The sequence below is a fragment of the Galeopterus variegatus genome, unplaced genomic scaffold (assembly GCF_000696425.1).
Source record: "Galeopterus variegatus unplaced genomic scaffold, G_variegatus-3.0.2 Scaffold527, whole genome shotgun sequence".
NCBI classification, from domain to species: domain Eukaryota; kingdom Metazoa; phylum Chordata; class Mammalia; order Dermoptera; family Cynocephalidae; genus Galeopterus; species Galeopterus variegatus.
Window position 1 is genome coordinate 440976 of NW_007726638.1, and position 14806 is coordinate 455781.

The 14806-nt window shown below is 56.6% G+C and overlaps 1 protein-coding gene across 1 annotated transcript in view; it reads left to right on the forward strand.

Annotated features, from left to right (window-relative positions):
- Positions 1-1904: 1904 nt before the first annotated feature.
- ELFN2 (extracellular leucine-rich repeat and fibronectin type III domain containing 2) overlaps positions 1905-14806 on the forward strand; it is a 57494-nt gene continuing 44592 nt past the window's right edge. Inside the window, exon 1 of the mRNA XM_008569771.1 lies at positions 1905-2080. The gene's annotated coding sequence lies outside the window, so the exon portion shown is untranslated. The remainder of the gene's footprint in view (positions 2081-14806) is intronic.

Below are 14806 nucleotides of genomic sequence, written 5' to 3' on the forward strand. Positions count from 1 at the left end.
AGTTGTTGGCTGGGGAGGTGGGTGTAGACGGGGTGGGGGGCGTCGCCGTGAACTGCCCGGGAGTGCTGCGGGGGGTGTGCAGGCGTGGCCGTGTGCGCGGGGGGTGGGGGTGGGGGTTGTTGGCACGTGTGCATGGGCATGTGTGTCTAGGAGTGTTCCCTGCATGTGGACATGCTTGGGGCTCCTATGTCTTGGCGTGGGAGTCTATGTCGGGTGCCCCTGTGCAAGTGGGTATGTTTGTCTGGGTGGGTCTGGTGAAACCTGGGGGGTGCAGTCCACAGTGTGGGTGTGTCGACGTGTGTCTGTGTAGTGTCCTCATGCATATTGGCACAGGGGTGGATGTGCATGTTGGGGTGTGTGTCTGCATGGGCCACCCCTATGTCCAGGCTCTGTGGGCAGCTGTGTGCAGAGCATGTGTCTGAGGGGGTGTGTAGTTCTGGTGTGTTGGTTCTGTCTAGGCACACCCTGTGGGTACTGGTGTGTGTGTGAGGGTATAGTGTATGCCTTCAGGTGCCATCCCATCCTTGCTGGTCACAGGGCTTAGGGTCAAGCGTCGGCCCCCTAGCTAGGGCAGGGGAGCCCTTTCCTGGAGTAAGCTGGCCCTTTCTTGCTTAGCCTCTGGGCAGGGTGAGGGAGTTGAGGCAGCGCAGGGGCCGCGTGTGTGTTTGTGCTCTGTCGGGTGCTGCTGGATGCCGGCACTCGGTGGGTCCACATATGTTTGTGAATGGCAGTGCTGAGGGGGCGGAGGTGTGAGCCCCTGCCTGCGGGGGGAGGGCAGGAGTACCATCTGGGCTGGTGGGGAGTGTGGGGCCAGACAGTGGGGCCAGACAGAGAGGGAGCCCCGGGGGAAGGGGCTGGGCGTGTGTGTGCACACGTGTGCACAGATGGAGGCAAGGTTGGCTGAGTCTGTCTGGGAGTGTGTGTGTCTGTGCAGGTGGAGGCCGGGCAGGCACATCGCTCATAGCTGTGTGAGCACATATGGTGGGAAGGTGGGCAGAGGTCTCACACCTGGCAGGGCACAGGCTGGGCACGTGGGGAAGGGGTGTGTGCCAGTCCTGGCAGAGTTCTGAATAAGAGAGGATTGCTTGGGTGGGGGTGGGGTCTGTGTTCCCTGCAGCAGAGGGGATGGGGCCCAGCTGATGAGGGGAATGGGTGGTGTTGGTGTTTGGGGTGTGGTTTGGCATTAGCGGGGTGAGGGCTGTGTGTGTGGGCATTGGGTATCAGGTGAGTGTGAGGATGTGTGTGTACACGCATACACGTGGGTGTGATGTGTGACCATGACTGTGAGTGGGGTATGGGGAATATGGCTTGGAAGGCAACCCCAGGTTATGGGACCAGCAGGGAGTGAGGGATGGGATGGAGGGGTGGGAGTGGGGCCCCTGGATTCCCGGAAAATCCACCCATCTGCTGCTTGCCCCTCCTGCCCAGGGGCTTGAAAGAAGCCCTGTGGCTCCAGGCCTCTCCCCTTGCCCCTGAGCCCTATGGGTTAGGGTGGGAACCCCAGCCCTCCATCTGGGTCTCTTCCACTCCATCTCTCTTGCCCCGTCGTCTTTCTCTGTCTCTCTGCCTCCATCTCTTGGCCTCCATCTCTTCCCACCTCTCTGTCTCCCACCCCGTTTCCCCGTCTCTATCTCCCCATCTCTCCAGCTCTTCCTGTCGCCTGCCCCATCTCTCCGTCTCCCCGTCTCTATCTCTCTCCATCGCTCTCCATCCCTCCCCTCCCCCCTCTCGCACTGATATTCATTTGTGGTATATTCGGTTGCCATGGGAAACCTAAGAAAGAAGTGAGTGTACCCTTCAAGACTTCAGCATTTTTCCGTCCTCCCTCCCTCCTGCTGCCCCCTCCCTCTCCCTCCTCCCTCTCCCTCCTCCCGTCTCCCCCTCGCCTCCTCACAGAAGCGCAGGACTGGGTGAGGAGCCGTTGCTGCCTGAGCGGGGCCAGGACCCGAGACCCCACTGCTACCGCCGCTACCACCGCCGCTACCGCAGCCGCTGCCACCGCCTGGGAGACCTCCCTGAGACCCAGGTCAGGGACAGAGCCTCGCTGGCCAGAGGGGCCCCGTTTGCCTGCAGATGTCTGGTAAGGACAGGTTCCTTCTGACAGTGTGTGTGTGGCTGTGTGTGAGCACAGCTCACATGACCCAGCCTTGCAAATCTGTGATGCAGCCTGGCCTCAGCCTGTAGTGTCCTTTCCTGCTGGTCTGGCCCCTGCCCCCAGCCGTGGACACCCCCACCCTGCCTCTCCCCAGCTTCCTTTCCGCAGGGCCTAGGAGGCAGCTGGCAGAGCGGCAGGCCTGTTGGGGGCTGGGACAGGTCCCCTGGGGAGGGTGGGGAGGAAGCCTCTGCTGACTCAGAGACCCCAGATCCTGCCCCATCACCCAGCTGAGAGGCTGAGCAGGGCCTGGCCTGCACCCCAGCAGGGCAGGGGACTGGCTTCCAGGGGAAGGCCTGGGAGAACATGGCCTTTTCCTCCTTTCTGTCATAGAGAGGGGCAGACTGAGGGGCTGGGAGTGAGCTGGAACAGGGGAAAATGCCAGCAGAATGGATATGGGGACTGATCCTGTGTCACTGAATTTGGAGGTGGTGGGGAGAGATGTCTGACACTAGGGAGCTGCAGGCAGGCAGGCAGCAGGAGCTGTTTTGTCCGGACTGGTGTTGGTCGCTGCTCTGGAGAGGAGAGGCTGAGTCTGTCGCTGTCACCGTGGCTGTGTTGGTGGTGGCCACGTGGAGGGAGCTGTTGTCCAGGAGGGCGGTGCTGAGTGACGGTGGTTGCTGTGCAGTGCTGAGGGAGCCGCCTGTGTGGCATTGTGGTCTCCATGGAGAGAGGAGGAGATGGAGGGAGGAGGCTGGCTGTCTGAGCGTGTGTCGGTGGTTGCTAAGGAGAGGGAGATGCTGTCTCTAAAGTTCGGTGGTCCCCACGTGGAGGGGCTGTGGCTGCCGAGGCGTTGAGGTCCCCAGGGAAGAGGTGGTGATGGTGCCCTGGAGGGGCTGCTGCAAGGGACTTTGTGTTACTGTCACAGGCTGAAGCGGGGTTCTTTGGGGGCGAGTGAGGCATAGTGGGTGGGTCTGAGTTGTGCACATCCTGCCTGTCCTTGTGACCAGACTGGAGACCCTGCTGCACCATCGGCCTCTCTCCTCCCAAGGCCTTCTCTCGCCTACTCCCCCTCCCACTTCTGTGGCCATGCTGTCCCCGACTCTGCCTCCTTGGCTCTTCTCCCTCCTCAGAGCCTTCAATCATACAAGTCCCCCATCTGGTCACATGCTCCTTTCTTGCCCCCACATGTCTTCCTCCCCAGCCTTCATGTTTGCTGGGTTCTTGCTGACCCACTGCCCTGCTCCGGGGAGCCCGGCATTGACATCTGCCTTTGAGGTATCACATAGGGGAAGTAATTTGCCCAAGGTCACACAGTAGGCACATGCTGTGGCAGCCTGACTGCTGAGCACCTCCCTCCACAAGGGTCCCACTCACCAAGCTTAACTTTTTCCCCAGGGAGCCTGCCTCTCTGAGACCATTCAGAGTCCTCTCTCTACCCAGTCCTCAAATATTCTCCTGAAGCAACATTTCCTTTAAATGATAACAACAGGGGGCATCATGGAAGAGCACAGAGTTCTGGGTTTGAATCCTGGCTCTGGTTTTGCAGTGTATGACCTCATGCCTCAGTTTCCCCCTTTGTAAAATGGCGATGAGGCACATGCCTCGCAGGGTTGCTGTTATTTGTGATGCCTCTGGTGTGGCTCCTGGCACATAATAGACTCTCAGTAAGTGGTAACCACCACCCTCATCATAATTCCTTTTAAAAATGATTTTCTGACATGCATGGGGAGGCCAGTGGTGTCTCCTCACCAGAGATCTGTCTTCCTCATGACCCTCAAGTGCCGGGTGTATTGTCCTGAGTTGGTAGTAACAGGAATGGGTGCCTGGAGGGGCAGAGGGTCCCCTGACAGTCATGCTGGGCCAGGGTGGAACAGGTGTGGCTGGCACACTGTCCGTGCTCCTCCCCTGCTTGCCCCAGCTGTGTGCACTTTAATAAAGTAGACCCTGTCCCCCAGCTGTTGCCAGAGCCCCCTGCTTCCTGGCTTCCTTCACAGGGCTTGGTGTTCTCAGCCTGCTCAGCCAACCCTGGCCTGGGAGCAGTGTGGCAGGCACATGGCTGGTGGTGCCCCAGGAGAACCTATTCCAGGGAAGTCTGTTCTGTCTCCTCTTGATGCCACCACGGAACAGGCCGGGTGAGGGACTGAAATGGTTGCTCAAAGAGGGATGTTTGAGGGGCCTGGGGAGTGAGGGGCAGGATGACTGTTTCTCAAGTGATAAGGGTCTGAGTTCAGATCCTGACACTGCCGTTTTCCAGACGCATGCCCTTGGGCACATTTCTTCACCTTTTTGGGCCTCCGTTTCTTCATCTGTACAACGGGTTGATAAGAATCCCTGCTTCACCTTGCTGTGTAAGATAAGGGGATGAAGTTGGCATGGGGCCTGGCGCTGGGAGCAGCTCTGAGCGGCCACTGCTCACTCGTCAGGCTGACCTGGGGAAGAGGAGAGAGGGCTGTCCTGGGTGGCTTCAAAGGGCAGAAGTAGGTGGGAGCAACCAGGCACAGGACTTGGCTCCTTGTAATAAGAGACTTTCTGACAGTCTGAGCTGTCTTGGGATGGGAAGGGGGAAATGCGGTGAGTGGTTCATGTGCACAGGAGACTACAAAAGGCTGGAGGGAGCATGGGTTTGGGGCTATAAGCCTCAGGTTTCTATCCTGATGTTGCCATTTATGGGGTGTGGGGTCTTGGGAGCCTCAATTTCCTCACCTGCAAAATGGGAGGAATAATACTGGAACGAGAGTTACTTTAAATGAATTAAGGTAAGTGGAAGAGACTTGGGATTCACTTGAATTTGCACAGCAACCCATTTTCCAGAAGAGGAAGGCAGAGAGCCAGGAGCTTAAGGGGTTTGTAGTAATAATGCCAACAGCCGCCGCTTACTGAGCACCTGCTGTGTGCCAGGCATCTTCACACATGCTGCGGGTCTCCCTCCGTCCCTGGCTTTGCACTTGCTGTTGCTTCTGCAGGAGGTGCTGTCCTGTGCTCACCGCTGCTCCCCTGGCTGGTTGCATGACTGTCTCCTTTTCCCGTTAATTGTCACCTCCTCAGGGAAGCCTTCCCTGATCACCCTGTTTGTTGCCCTTGGTCTCCTCACTGTGTGTTTCCTTAAGCCCCTAACACAACCAGATGCTGTTTTGTTTATTTGCTTGTTCGCTGTCTGCCCTCCCACCCCTGTAGACTGTCGTCTCTGAGTGCCCTTTGGCTGCTCTGTTTCAAGTGCCTTGACTGGGGCCTGGCGCATAGTAGAGGTTCAATAAATATGTGTGAATGCAGGGACGGGCAACCCTGCCAGCAGCCCTGGGAGGTCGGTCTTGTCACTCTCTGTTGAGGCTAGGGAGGCCTGGTATGTTGCTGTGGCCACGCAGCCGGAAGTAGGTGGCAAGCCTGGTGTTTGACCCCAGGTGGGGCTGACTCCAGGTCCAGTGCCTTTTTCTGCTGCACTACACCACCTTGCTGGGGTGCCTTGCAGTTTAGGATAGAGGGTTTGAACTTGACTCTGAAAGCAGAAGCAAAATCACAGAATGTTCTTGGATAGGCAAGGCTCGTTCCATAAGGAACAACTTTCGATAGCAGCCTGAACTGTTAAAAGAAATCAATTTAGCTGCTCACTAGCTATGCGACCTTAGGCAAATTACTCAACCACTCTGTACCTCAGTTAACTTGTCTGTAAAATGGGGATAATCTCTTGGCTGGCTTCTGGGAGGCACTGGGCTTTGAGCCTTGATTTTCAGGCTTGGTTCCGAGGCCCCATTCTCAGGGTAGAAAAATAGTCCTGGGAGGCTTCACTGCTGGCTCTGGAGGGATTTGAGAAATTGATTTCTGAATATGAGACATTTTATGTGCTTGGGACAAATCATTTTCTGCCCTGCCAGTCTAGGGTTTCTCAGCCACCCCCCAACCTCCATTCTTCCAGCTCTGCCTTTTGCCCTTCTAGTCAGGAGAAGGAAAAAGAGAGGACAGAGAGGGAAACTGGTCTTAACCGGGCACATACTGTGTGCCAGGGACTTTCCTGCCTGATCCCCTTTCTCGGCCACAGCAGCCCACGTCACGTAGGGGTTGTTATGCCCATTTTACAAATGACCAAACTGAGGTTTGGGGAAATTCTCCACTAGGGAGCAGAGGAGGGATTTGGACCTAGGCTCAAAGGTTCCTAGGTGCACTGTGTCAGGAGGAGAGAGGGGGGCCTTAGAGGAAGGGAAAGTGGGAGGGTGGGGAGAGGACCACGGAAGCTCCTGGAATGGGCCTGCTCCTGGGTCTCAGACCCCCCAGGACAGAGCTTAGAGTGCCCGGCCCCCGACTGCAGAGGGTGGACCTAGAGGGGCTGCGGCATGGATGGACTGCTCTCCCGGCCTGGCTGCCCACCCCTGCTGGCAGCCATACTAGTCCAGGGAATAGATCCGGCCTTGTGTGCTGTTGTCCCAGGGTCTTGCTCAAGATCCCATTTGTTTGGTGAGGAGAAAGGGGGGTCTGTGGTACCCAACAGAGGTGGGATTCATGGACAGAGCCTGGAGGGGGTAGCTTGCCTGGTACCGGCCAGGCCTGGAGGAGAGCCAGGAGGGAGGGAGGGAGAGGCTGAGGCATGGCCTGGGGTCCTGCTTGTCCCCTTGGGGCAGAGTCCTGTACTCCGGGTTGGAGCGGAGGTGTCAGAGGAGGGAGGTGGAAGTCCCACCCTCCTGACTCCCTAGCCTGAGGGAAGGGGAGTCCCCTGTGTGAGGGCGGAGGTGCTATGGGTGTTCTGGGCTCAATCCGCTTTCTCAGTGTAGGAGGAAAGGACGGTCCCACTGAGTGGAGGCTCCCTGAGTTTGGGGAAGACTTTTTGGAAAAGGCAGTTCCTGAGGACTGGGAAAAGGTTAGATTTGGGTCAGGGGCTATAGGAAGGCCTGTTCTGCAGTTGGAAGCAAGGCACGGTGGGTTAGATCCCAATTCTGAGTGGTCAGGTGTACCTCAGTCTCAGTTTGCTTATCTATGAAATGGGGACACTGCCGGGCTCCTGAAGGAGCTGGAATGAGATAGGGTTGGAGGAAGGCGTGTCCACACACAGTAGGCCCACAGGGTTGCTAGGGGATGCACAGTAGGTCTGAGGAGTTCTAGAAGCTGCTGAGAACCCATCCCCCCACCCTCTGTCTCCATTCTGGTCACAGCTCAGCCAACCCAACTTCAATCTTTACAGGCGTAGGAGGGAGGGTAGATTCTGCTGAGACCTAGCCCCTGTCCTTAGGGCACCACCTGAGATCTGTGGAGAGACACAGGCCTTTCCCTCTCCACTCAGGGCTGGTCTTCCAGGACAGAGGTGGGGGCTTGCCAGGGACCCCAGGCATCCTGGGAGGAGGCTGGCTGCAGAGAAGGGTCAGCAGAGGAGAGAAGATACCCCAGATGATGGTGGCTCGAGGGCCCTTGATCTAAGCAGAGGCTGTGGGAGAGAGGCCTTTTCTACCCTGCCAGACACACTGGGGTGTTGGCTTGGAGTGAGAGGTCAGAGCAGAGAAACTCCTGGGCTGTAGGGTAGGATGACCCAACGAGGGCCCTTGATCTAAGCAGAGGCTGTGGGAGAGAGGCCTTTTCTACCCTGCCAGACACAATGGGGTGTTGGCTTGGAGTGAGAGGTCAGAGCAGAGAAACTCCTGGGCTGTAGGGTAGGATGACCCAGTGATCAAGCTTGTGGGTTCCAGTGTCAATTTGTGATTCTACCCATAACAAGTTGCTTCACCTATATGTGCCTTAGTGTTCTCATCTGTAAAATGGGTATAAATGGTACCCATCTCATACGGTTGATGCTGTAAAGTGCTTAGCTCCATGCCCAGAGAGTGTTCCATAAATGCTAACTCTGTACTTGTTGGGTTTCCTGGGAGTAGGTAAGCAGGGCGTCAACGTTCCTGCCACTCTGTGAGGCTTTTGGAGACAGGCTGTGCCCTATGGAGTCCCAAGGCCTGGGTCAGGAAATGTGGGGGTGTCTGCCTCTGCGGCCCCTCCTGCTCTCCCCACTGTCTACCCAATAAGATGTTGTGGGAAGAGCCAATGGGCTTTGGAGGAGGAGCCTGGATTCCATCCCAGCTCATTCACCCCTGCTGGCTGCGTGGCTCTGGGCAGATCATTCTCTGATCCTCAGTTTCTTCGTCTGTAAAATGGGATTGAGGGTTGTTATGAGGATTAAATGAGATGATTATGGAAAGATAGTATTTGTCACTCCTTCTCAACAGGCACGTGTGGGGCTCCTGCTGTTTCCTGTCACTCTCCTGCTTTCCCCTCTCTGATTTGGTGCTGGCGTTGATGGCAGGGGAAGGAGGGACTTTGGGAATGGTTCCCGGGTCAGCTGAGATGGCAGCTGGCCTGGACACTATATCCTGTATTCAGGAGGGAACTCTAGGGGGCTGTCATTGGGGACCATTGGGGCCTGTAGGGCAGCTGCAGATGCTGTGGGGTCTGCGGAGCGGGGAGTTGACCCCAGAGTGCTAGAGGGTCAGAGCCTGCAGGATCTTCCACCTGTCCCCTGCATTGTCGGCAGACTACGGCCAGGGAGGCGAGGCACTGGCCAAGGGCCACACTGCAGTGAGTGGCCAGGCTGAGGAGAGAACCCGGTGTGCCAGCTTTCAGCTTGGGCACTCTCACTTCCCACAGCCCCTGGGCCAGCCTGAAGTGGCCGCTTCTGAACGGGGTCACCCCAGGGCCCGAGCTGAGCTTTCTTAGCTCCGCTTCTATCTTTCTGTCTTTCTCGGCCTCTGTCTGCCACCCATCTCTCCAGCCTTGCCCCATCTCTTTGCCGCAGCCTTGCAGTCCTTCTCGGGCTGCAGGAGGGAGCTGGGTGGACTGAAGCTGGGCATGCATGGGCATGCGTGTGTGCACTGGGTGACTTTTGTGCATTTGTCATGTGTTGGAGTATGTACATGTAAAGGAATATGCAAGTGTATAGACTCCCTTTTAGACTAGGGAACTGGCACATGCTCTGTGTGTATAAAACAGAATGGGGCTGGCTGCTGCCACCTCCTGAGGCCCCCATCAGTTCCATGGCTAGAGGCTGGCACTGGCCCGGTGTTTTGGGGCTCCTACAGACACGTGTTCATCATCTGTTTTTACCCTCGTGGGATTTGCCTTGCAGTGGGCTCTGCACCCTCACCCAGCCCCTTACTCTGCATCCTGGGCATCTCCCCTCAGGGGCACAGCAAGACCTGGGTCCTGATCCATTCTGGAATAGGCTTCTCTCCAACGGCCACTTCCTTATTGTGGGTGGCTGGGTTGTTTGCACTTTTTACACTTGCACTAACAGGGCACGACTTCAAATACACACCCATCTGTGACATGGGCGGGCTGGTTCATGGGGTCTGCTTCTGGGGTTGGGGGTGGACATCTGGGTTCCTCTCACAGGGTTGGCTGAATGCTTTAGGCAGGACGTTCTGGATGGGATTCCTGCCTGCGGGACTCCCTGGGGCCTGGAGAAGGGTAGAGTGTGGACCCAGGGCCAGAGTACCCAGGACTTGGACACTGCAGTAGGTGATGGGAGGCCACACTATCCCTGGCCATTCCCCTCCTGCTGTGTCCCAAGACCCCTGGGCATTGGGCCCTCAGCGCTAAGGGAGCTGCTTCAGGACCTGGCTTCCCAGGGCCTCCGAGTGCCCACAGGGGTGCGGGAGGCTGGAGCAGGGTCTGGGGCCTGGCCCCTTGTTTGTGCGCATCCCTACCCCCCCATTCTCCTTCACAGTCTTTCTTTCTTCCTTGGGTCCTGTGCCTGGGTCAGTCCTGGGACTTTTTTATTCTCTTGGCCAAGCTGGAGATCCGCCTTGGTTCTTCAGGGAGAGAGAGCACTGGACAGGGAGTCCTGAGTCCAGGGTTCGAGTTGAATCTCTGCCCCTTACCCTCTGGGGGACCAGCCACAGTGTTAAAGGGAATCATTTATTCCTTTTATTTAATACCATGTAAGTAATACCATGAGCCAGGCACTGTTCTAAGAACTTTACAGAAATTAACTAAATCCTCACAACAACCTAACAAAATAGATACTATCATTATCCCCATTTTACAGACAGGGAAACTGAGGCACGGAGAGGTTAAGGATCCTGCCCACGGTCATACAACGAATTGATGGTGAAAACAGGACTTGAATCTGGGCCATCTGGCTCCACTGACTGCCCTCCTAACTGCTGTGCTGTGTTGAGCACCCTTGGTAATCCCTGGAAAGAGGTGCTTTCAGGGCCTGGGCCAGCCTGGTCCCCTGGTCTGAGCCTTGAGAGTGGTCCAGGAAGAAGGTCTGACACATTGTACGTGTGGCAGCTTGAGGTCAAACCGGATTTGGGTACCTAGCTTATTTACTGAGCAAGTCACTTGACCTGGCTGAGCCTCAGTTTCCCCATCTGTAAAACAGGGTAACAATACTTCAGTGCAATGAGGCATGGGGAGTACTGAGCACACAGTAGGCTCAGCACATAGTGGCAGCTATGATTGTCCCATGATAGGGTGGGAGGGAGGCAGTTCAAGGGACGCCTTTGCCAGCAGGGCTGAGTGTGTTCCCTTCAGTGCACCACAGAGCCTGTGATCAGGAGATGATGGCCCAAGGAGCTGCACAGCCTGGCACTTCTCTTCATCGGCACACACTTGTCCACCTGGTGCAGCCATCATGCAGCGACTGTGCAGCCGGGCCCAGGGCTGGGAACATAGTGGTCATCCATGTGTGTGAGTGCTATGTGTGGATAGCCCCTGGGTGTTACACACCACACGTTCTCATACCCACACCCACAATCGAGAAACCACTGAGAATCCTCACTTGTGAGGGCTGCAATCAACCTTGGAGACCATCTCATCCAGCTCCCTTGTTGTAAGTGGGGAAACTGAGGTCCAGAGAGGGGAAGGGATTTGCACTGGGGCCCATGGTGAGTTCGGATTATCTGAAGTTTAATTGCCGAGTGGGACCTTTTCTAAAAAATGCTGCAACAAGCTGTGCCTACAGTGGCCGTCTCTGCCTGACAGTTGATCCCTGCAGAAGGCTACTCTCCACGGTTGCCGATGTGAGGCTCTTTTTTCTTGGTCTCTGTGTTTACTCCCTGACTCCTCCTGGCTCCCAGTCCTGGGCCCACTTGTTCTGTGCACTCATGTACACGTATGGCACACACACAAATGCATACACACCAGGCTGTGACTCTAAAGCTTCCCTCTGATCATTGCTCAATTTTCTAGCCTGAAAGTATCCATCTGTCCATCTCTCTGCGAAGGCCATGGGCTGGACACCTACTGGGGTACCTGTTCTGGGGCCTTTCCCCAGCCTGTGGCNAAGTGGGGAAACTGAGGTCCAGAGAGGGGAAGGGATTTGCACTGGGGCCCATGGTGAGTTCAGATTATCTGAAGTTTAATTGCCGACTGGGACCTTTTCTAAAAAATGCTGCAACAAGCTGTGCCTACAGTGGCCCTGTCTCTGCCTGACAGTTGATCCCTGCAGAAGGCTACTCTCCACGGTTGCCGATGTGAGGATCTTTTTTCTGGTCTCTGTGTTTACTCCCTGACTCCTCCTGGCTCCCAGTCCTGGGCCCACTTGTTCTGTGCACTCATGTACACGTATGGCACACACACAAATGCATACACACCAGGCTGTGACTCCAAAGCTTCCCTCTGATCATTGCTCAATTTTCTAGCCTGAAAGTATCCATCTGTCCATCTCTCTGCCAAGGCCATGGGCTGGACACCTACTGGGGTACCTGTTCTGGGGCCTTTCCCCAGCCTGTGGCTGCCCCCAGGATGGGGCAGGAGGAGTCCTGGAAGGGGGCCCTGGGAAGCTAGGGCCAGGCCAGGAGACACCTTACCTCTGGCACATTCCCTGCTGTGCCCAGTGGACTCTCTCTGTCCCCTATCTCTGGCCACATCCATTGAGTCCCACCCTGAAATCCCACCTGCCCAAGCCTGCTGGTTATCCCTCTCCCACCCCCCCATTGCTGGGCCCTCTCAGGCTTTCAGGGAAGGGGGTACATTCCCAGGGACCAGCCTCCTCCTCCACCTCCCCCAGGAAGTCTGCCCTAATGCCCGGGAGGATGGTAATTAGTATGAGGCAGGCTGATTAGCTCAGAAATTAAGTCTTTGTTTCCCTCGCTCCCCAGTTTCCCTAATTGAGCAGATGCAGAGCAGGGGGAGGGGGAGGGGCTGCTGGGTTGGTCACGGGGCTGGGGGGCACACTCGTGTCTGTGCGCTTGCTGCAGGGGGTGGTGGGGGTGGGGGTGGGCGTGGGCATGGATGGGGAACAATCTGGGGCCTCTTGCTCTCTGCCTTTTCCTTGGTGGGGAAATGCCAGGGAGGGTGCACCTGTGGGCAGATCCTGAGACACGCAGCCCCCTGGGGGTGTGACTGACCCGGAGGGAGCATCACATCCTGACACACTCCATTGTTGGTGCTTGTATGCCTTCATTTGTTCCTGCGCTCTTCATATCCAGTCTGGCAGATCCTGAGACACGCAGCCCCCTGGGGGTGTGACTGACCCGGAGGGAGCATCACATCCCGACACACTCCATTGTTGGTGCTTGTATGCCTTCATTTGTTCCTGCGCTCTTCATATCCAGTCACCGATCATAACTGCTGTCATTTATTGAGCACCTACTGTGTGCAGTCAGTGGGCTGGACACCTTTTGTACTTCCTTGTTCAGTCCTCAGAGAGATGGTGCAGATATGGGACCCTCATTGTTTAGGGGAGGAACCTGAGGCTCAGAGAGGTGAGGTAATTTGTCCAAGGTCACACAGCTCAGAGAGGACAGAACAGGGTTTAGATCCAGGCAGTCTCATGTAGCCCTATCTTGGGCAAAGGGGGCCGTTTGGGCTGGGGAAGGTGGAATCGTGTGATCAGACGGTGGTCAGTTCAGGTCCTGGATGCCTGGGTGGGTGAAGCCTTTTTCTTCCTCATTTGTCACGTGGGGACCAGAACATCCACCTTCTTGGGTTGTTGGGAGGAATGGTAACAATTATGGTAAGAATGACAACTGTGATAAATTATTTAGTGCTCTCTGTGTGCCAGCCAGGCAGGGGACAAATGCTTTACAAGTTTTATGTCATGCTCACAATGACCCCATGAGCCCTGGGCTCGATACCTTCACTATCCCCATTTTACATTTTAAGCAGTTGGGGTTCAGGGAGGTGAGGGGCCTCGTCCTGATCCCATTGTCCATAAGGAGGGGACCCAGGATTCAGCCTTGGGCCTGACTCCAGGCCCTTCCTCCATGATCACCACCCCTTATGGTCTGTAACACACATGAGGCTCAACAAAGGTTAGTGTCCTGACCACCTCCCCCATAAAGCTGGTGCCTGGAGCTCCTGTGGCTCTGGGGCTCGGCCTGGGGACTCTAGGGGGACAGCCCTCCTCATGACAACCTATGCAGTAGGTATTGCTTTTATTCCCATTTTACAGATGGGGAAGTTGAGGCTCAGAGAGGTGAAATGACTTGCCCAGGATCTCACAGCCGGTGAAGTATTGGGGCTGGGATTTTAACCCAGGCAGTCTGGCTCCAAGTGCTGTCATGTGGCAGGCTCCCGAGCACCAGCATCCACTCCCTGCTATGCTCGTCCCTGAGGGGTGACCTTCCCAGCCGAGTCTTCAGCCACTGCTCTCAGGGTGGCACCTCCACGTCCCTGGCTCCTCTTAACAGCCATGTGCAGGGGGTGCCAGAGTCTCCATCCTCAGATGTGACCAGCCTCTGGCTGTTGGACACTGGGTGTGGCCATCTGCTGACTGGACACGTCCTTTGGGGTGTCCCTCTGGCCCCTAAAACTCAACTTGTCCCATGCTGGGCTCTTCCTTTCCTCTTCTGCATCACACCCGTTTGCTGCTTCTCTGAGGCTCTCTCTTCCAGGATGGGCACTGCCATCACTCAGCCACCCATCCAGACCCTGGGAGTCATCCCTAAACTCCGCTTGGCCTCCCGTCCTCATCCTGTGGCCACCTGCTCTGCTCTCAAGTCTGCCGTGCTGTCCACCCTGCTGTCCTTGTCCGCATCAAATGACCTATGCAGTCCTGCACCAGTGCAGCAGCCTCCTCCGGTTCATTCTGCACCCTCCTGTCGTGCCAGCTCGCCAGTGTGTCACTGGCTCCCCACTGTCCTTGGGCCAAGATCCAGAATCCTTGCCCTGGCTTCTGAGACCTGCCAGGACTTGGCCCAGCCTCGGGGCTCCCTCTCTCACATGCCATGATCCAGTCCTCCTGGCCTCGTTCCAGTTCCTCAAAAGTGCCATCTTCTGGGTTCTGCATACGTGATTCCCTCGCCAGTATCATCCTCAGTAAAGGCTTCCCTGGCCCCAGGATAGATGAAGCCCCTCAGGTGCCCCTGCACTGGGGACATCCCTTTAATTCTCTTAAGAGTCCTTTGAGGGGCGTGGTGTTGCCCATTTTGCAGATGAGGAGGCTGAGACTCAGAAAGCTAAGCTGGCATCTGAACACAAGACTCTCATTCTGGAGCCTGTGCTCTCCTGGGGGCGTGCACGCGCACTGCTGTTTGCTGTCTGTGCGAGGCTGTATTTGGGCTGGGCTGAGGAGCCACCTCCTCAGGGAGAGGAGGTCCTGAATGGCCCCTGGGGGCTGAGCCTGCCTCTTCCTGTGGGTGGCGGGGATGCTATGTGTGAGCTTGTGGTGGGGGAGCGTCAGCTCCTTGCTAGGCCCCAGGACCACAGTCTCCTAGCTTCTCTTGCTTTTCCCCCCTTTACTTCAAAACAAACGCCCGAGAGCCCAAACCGCCCATCCAGCCAAGGCGCAGATGGAGC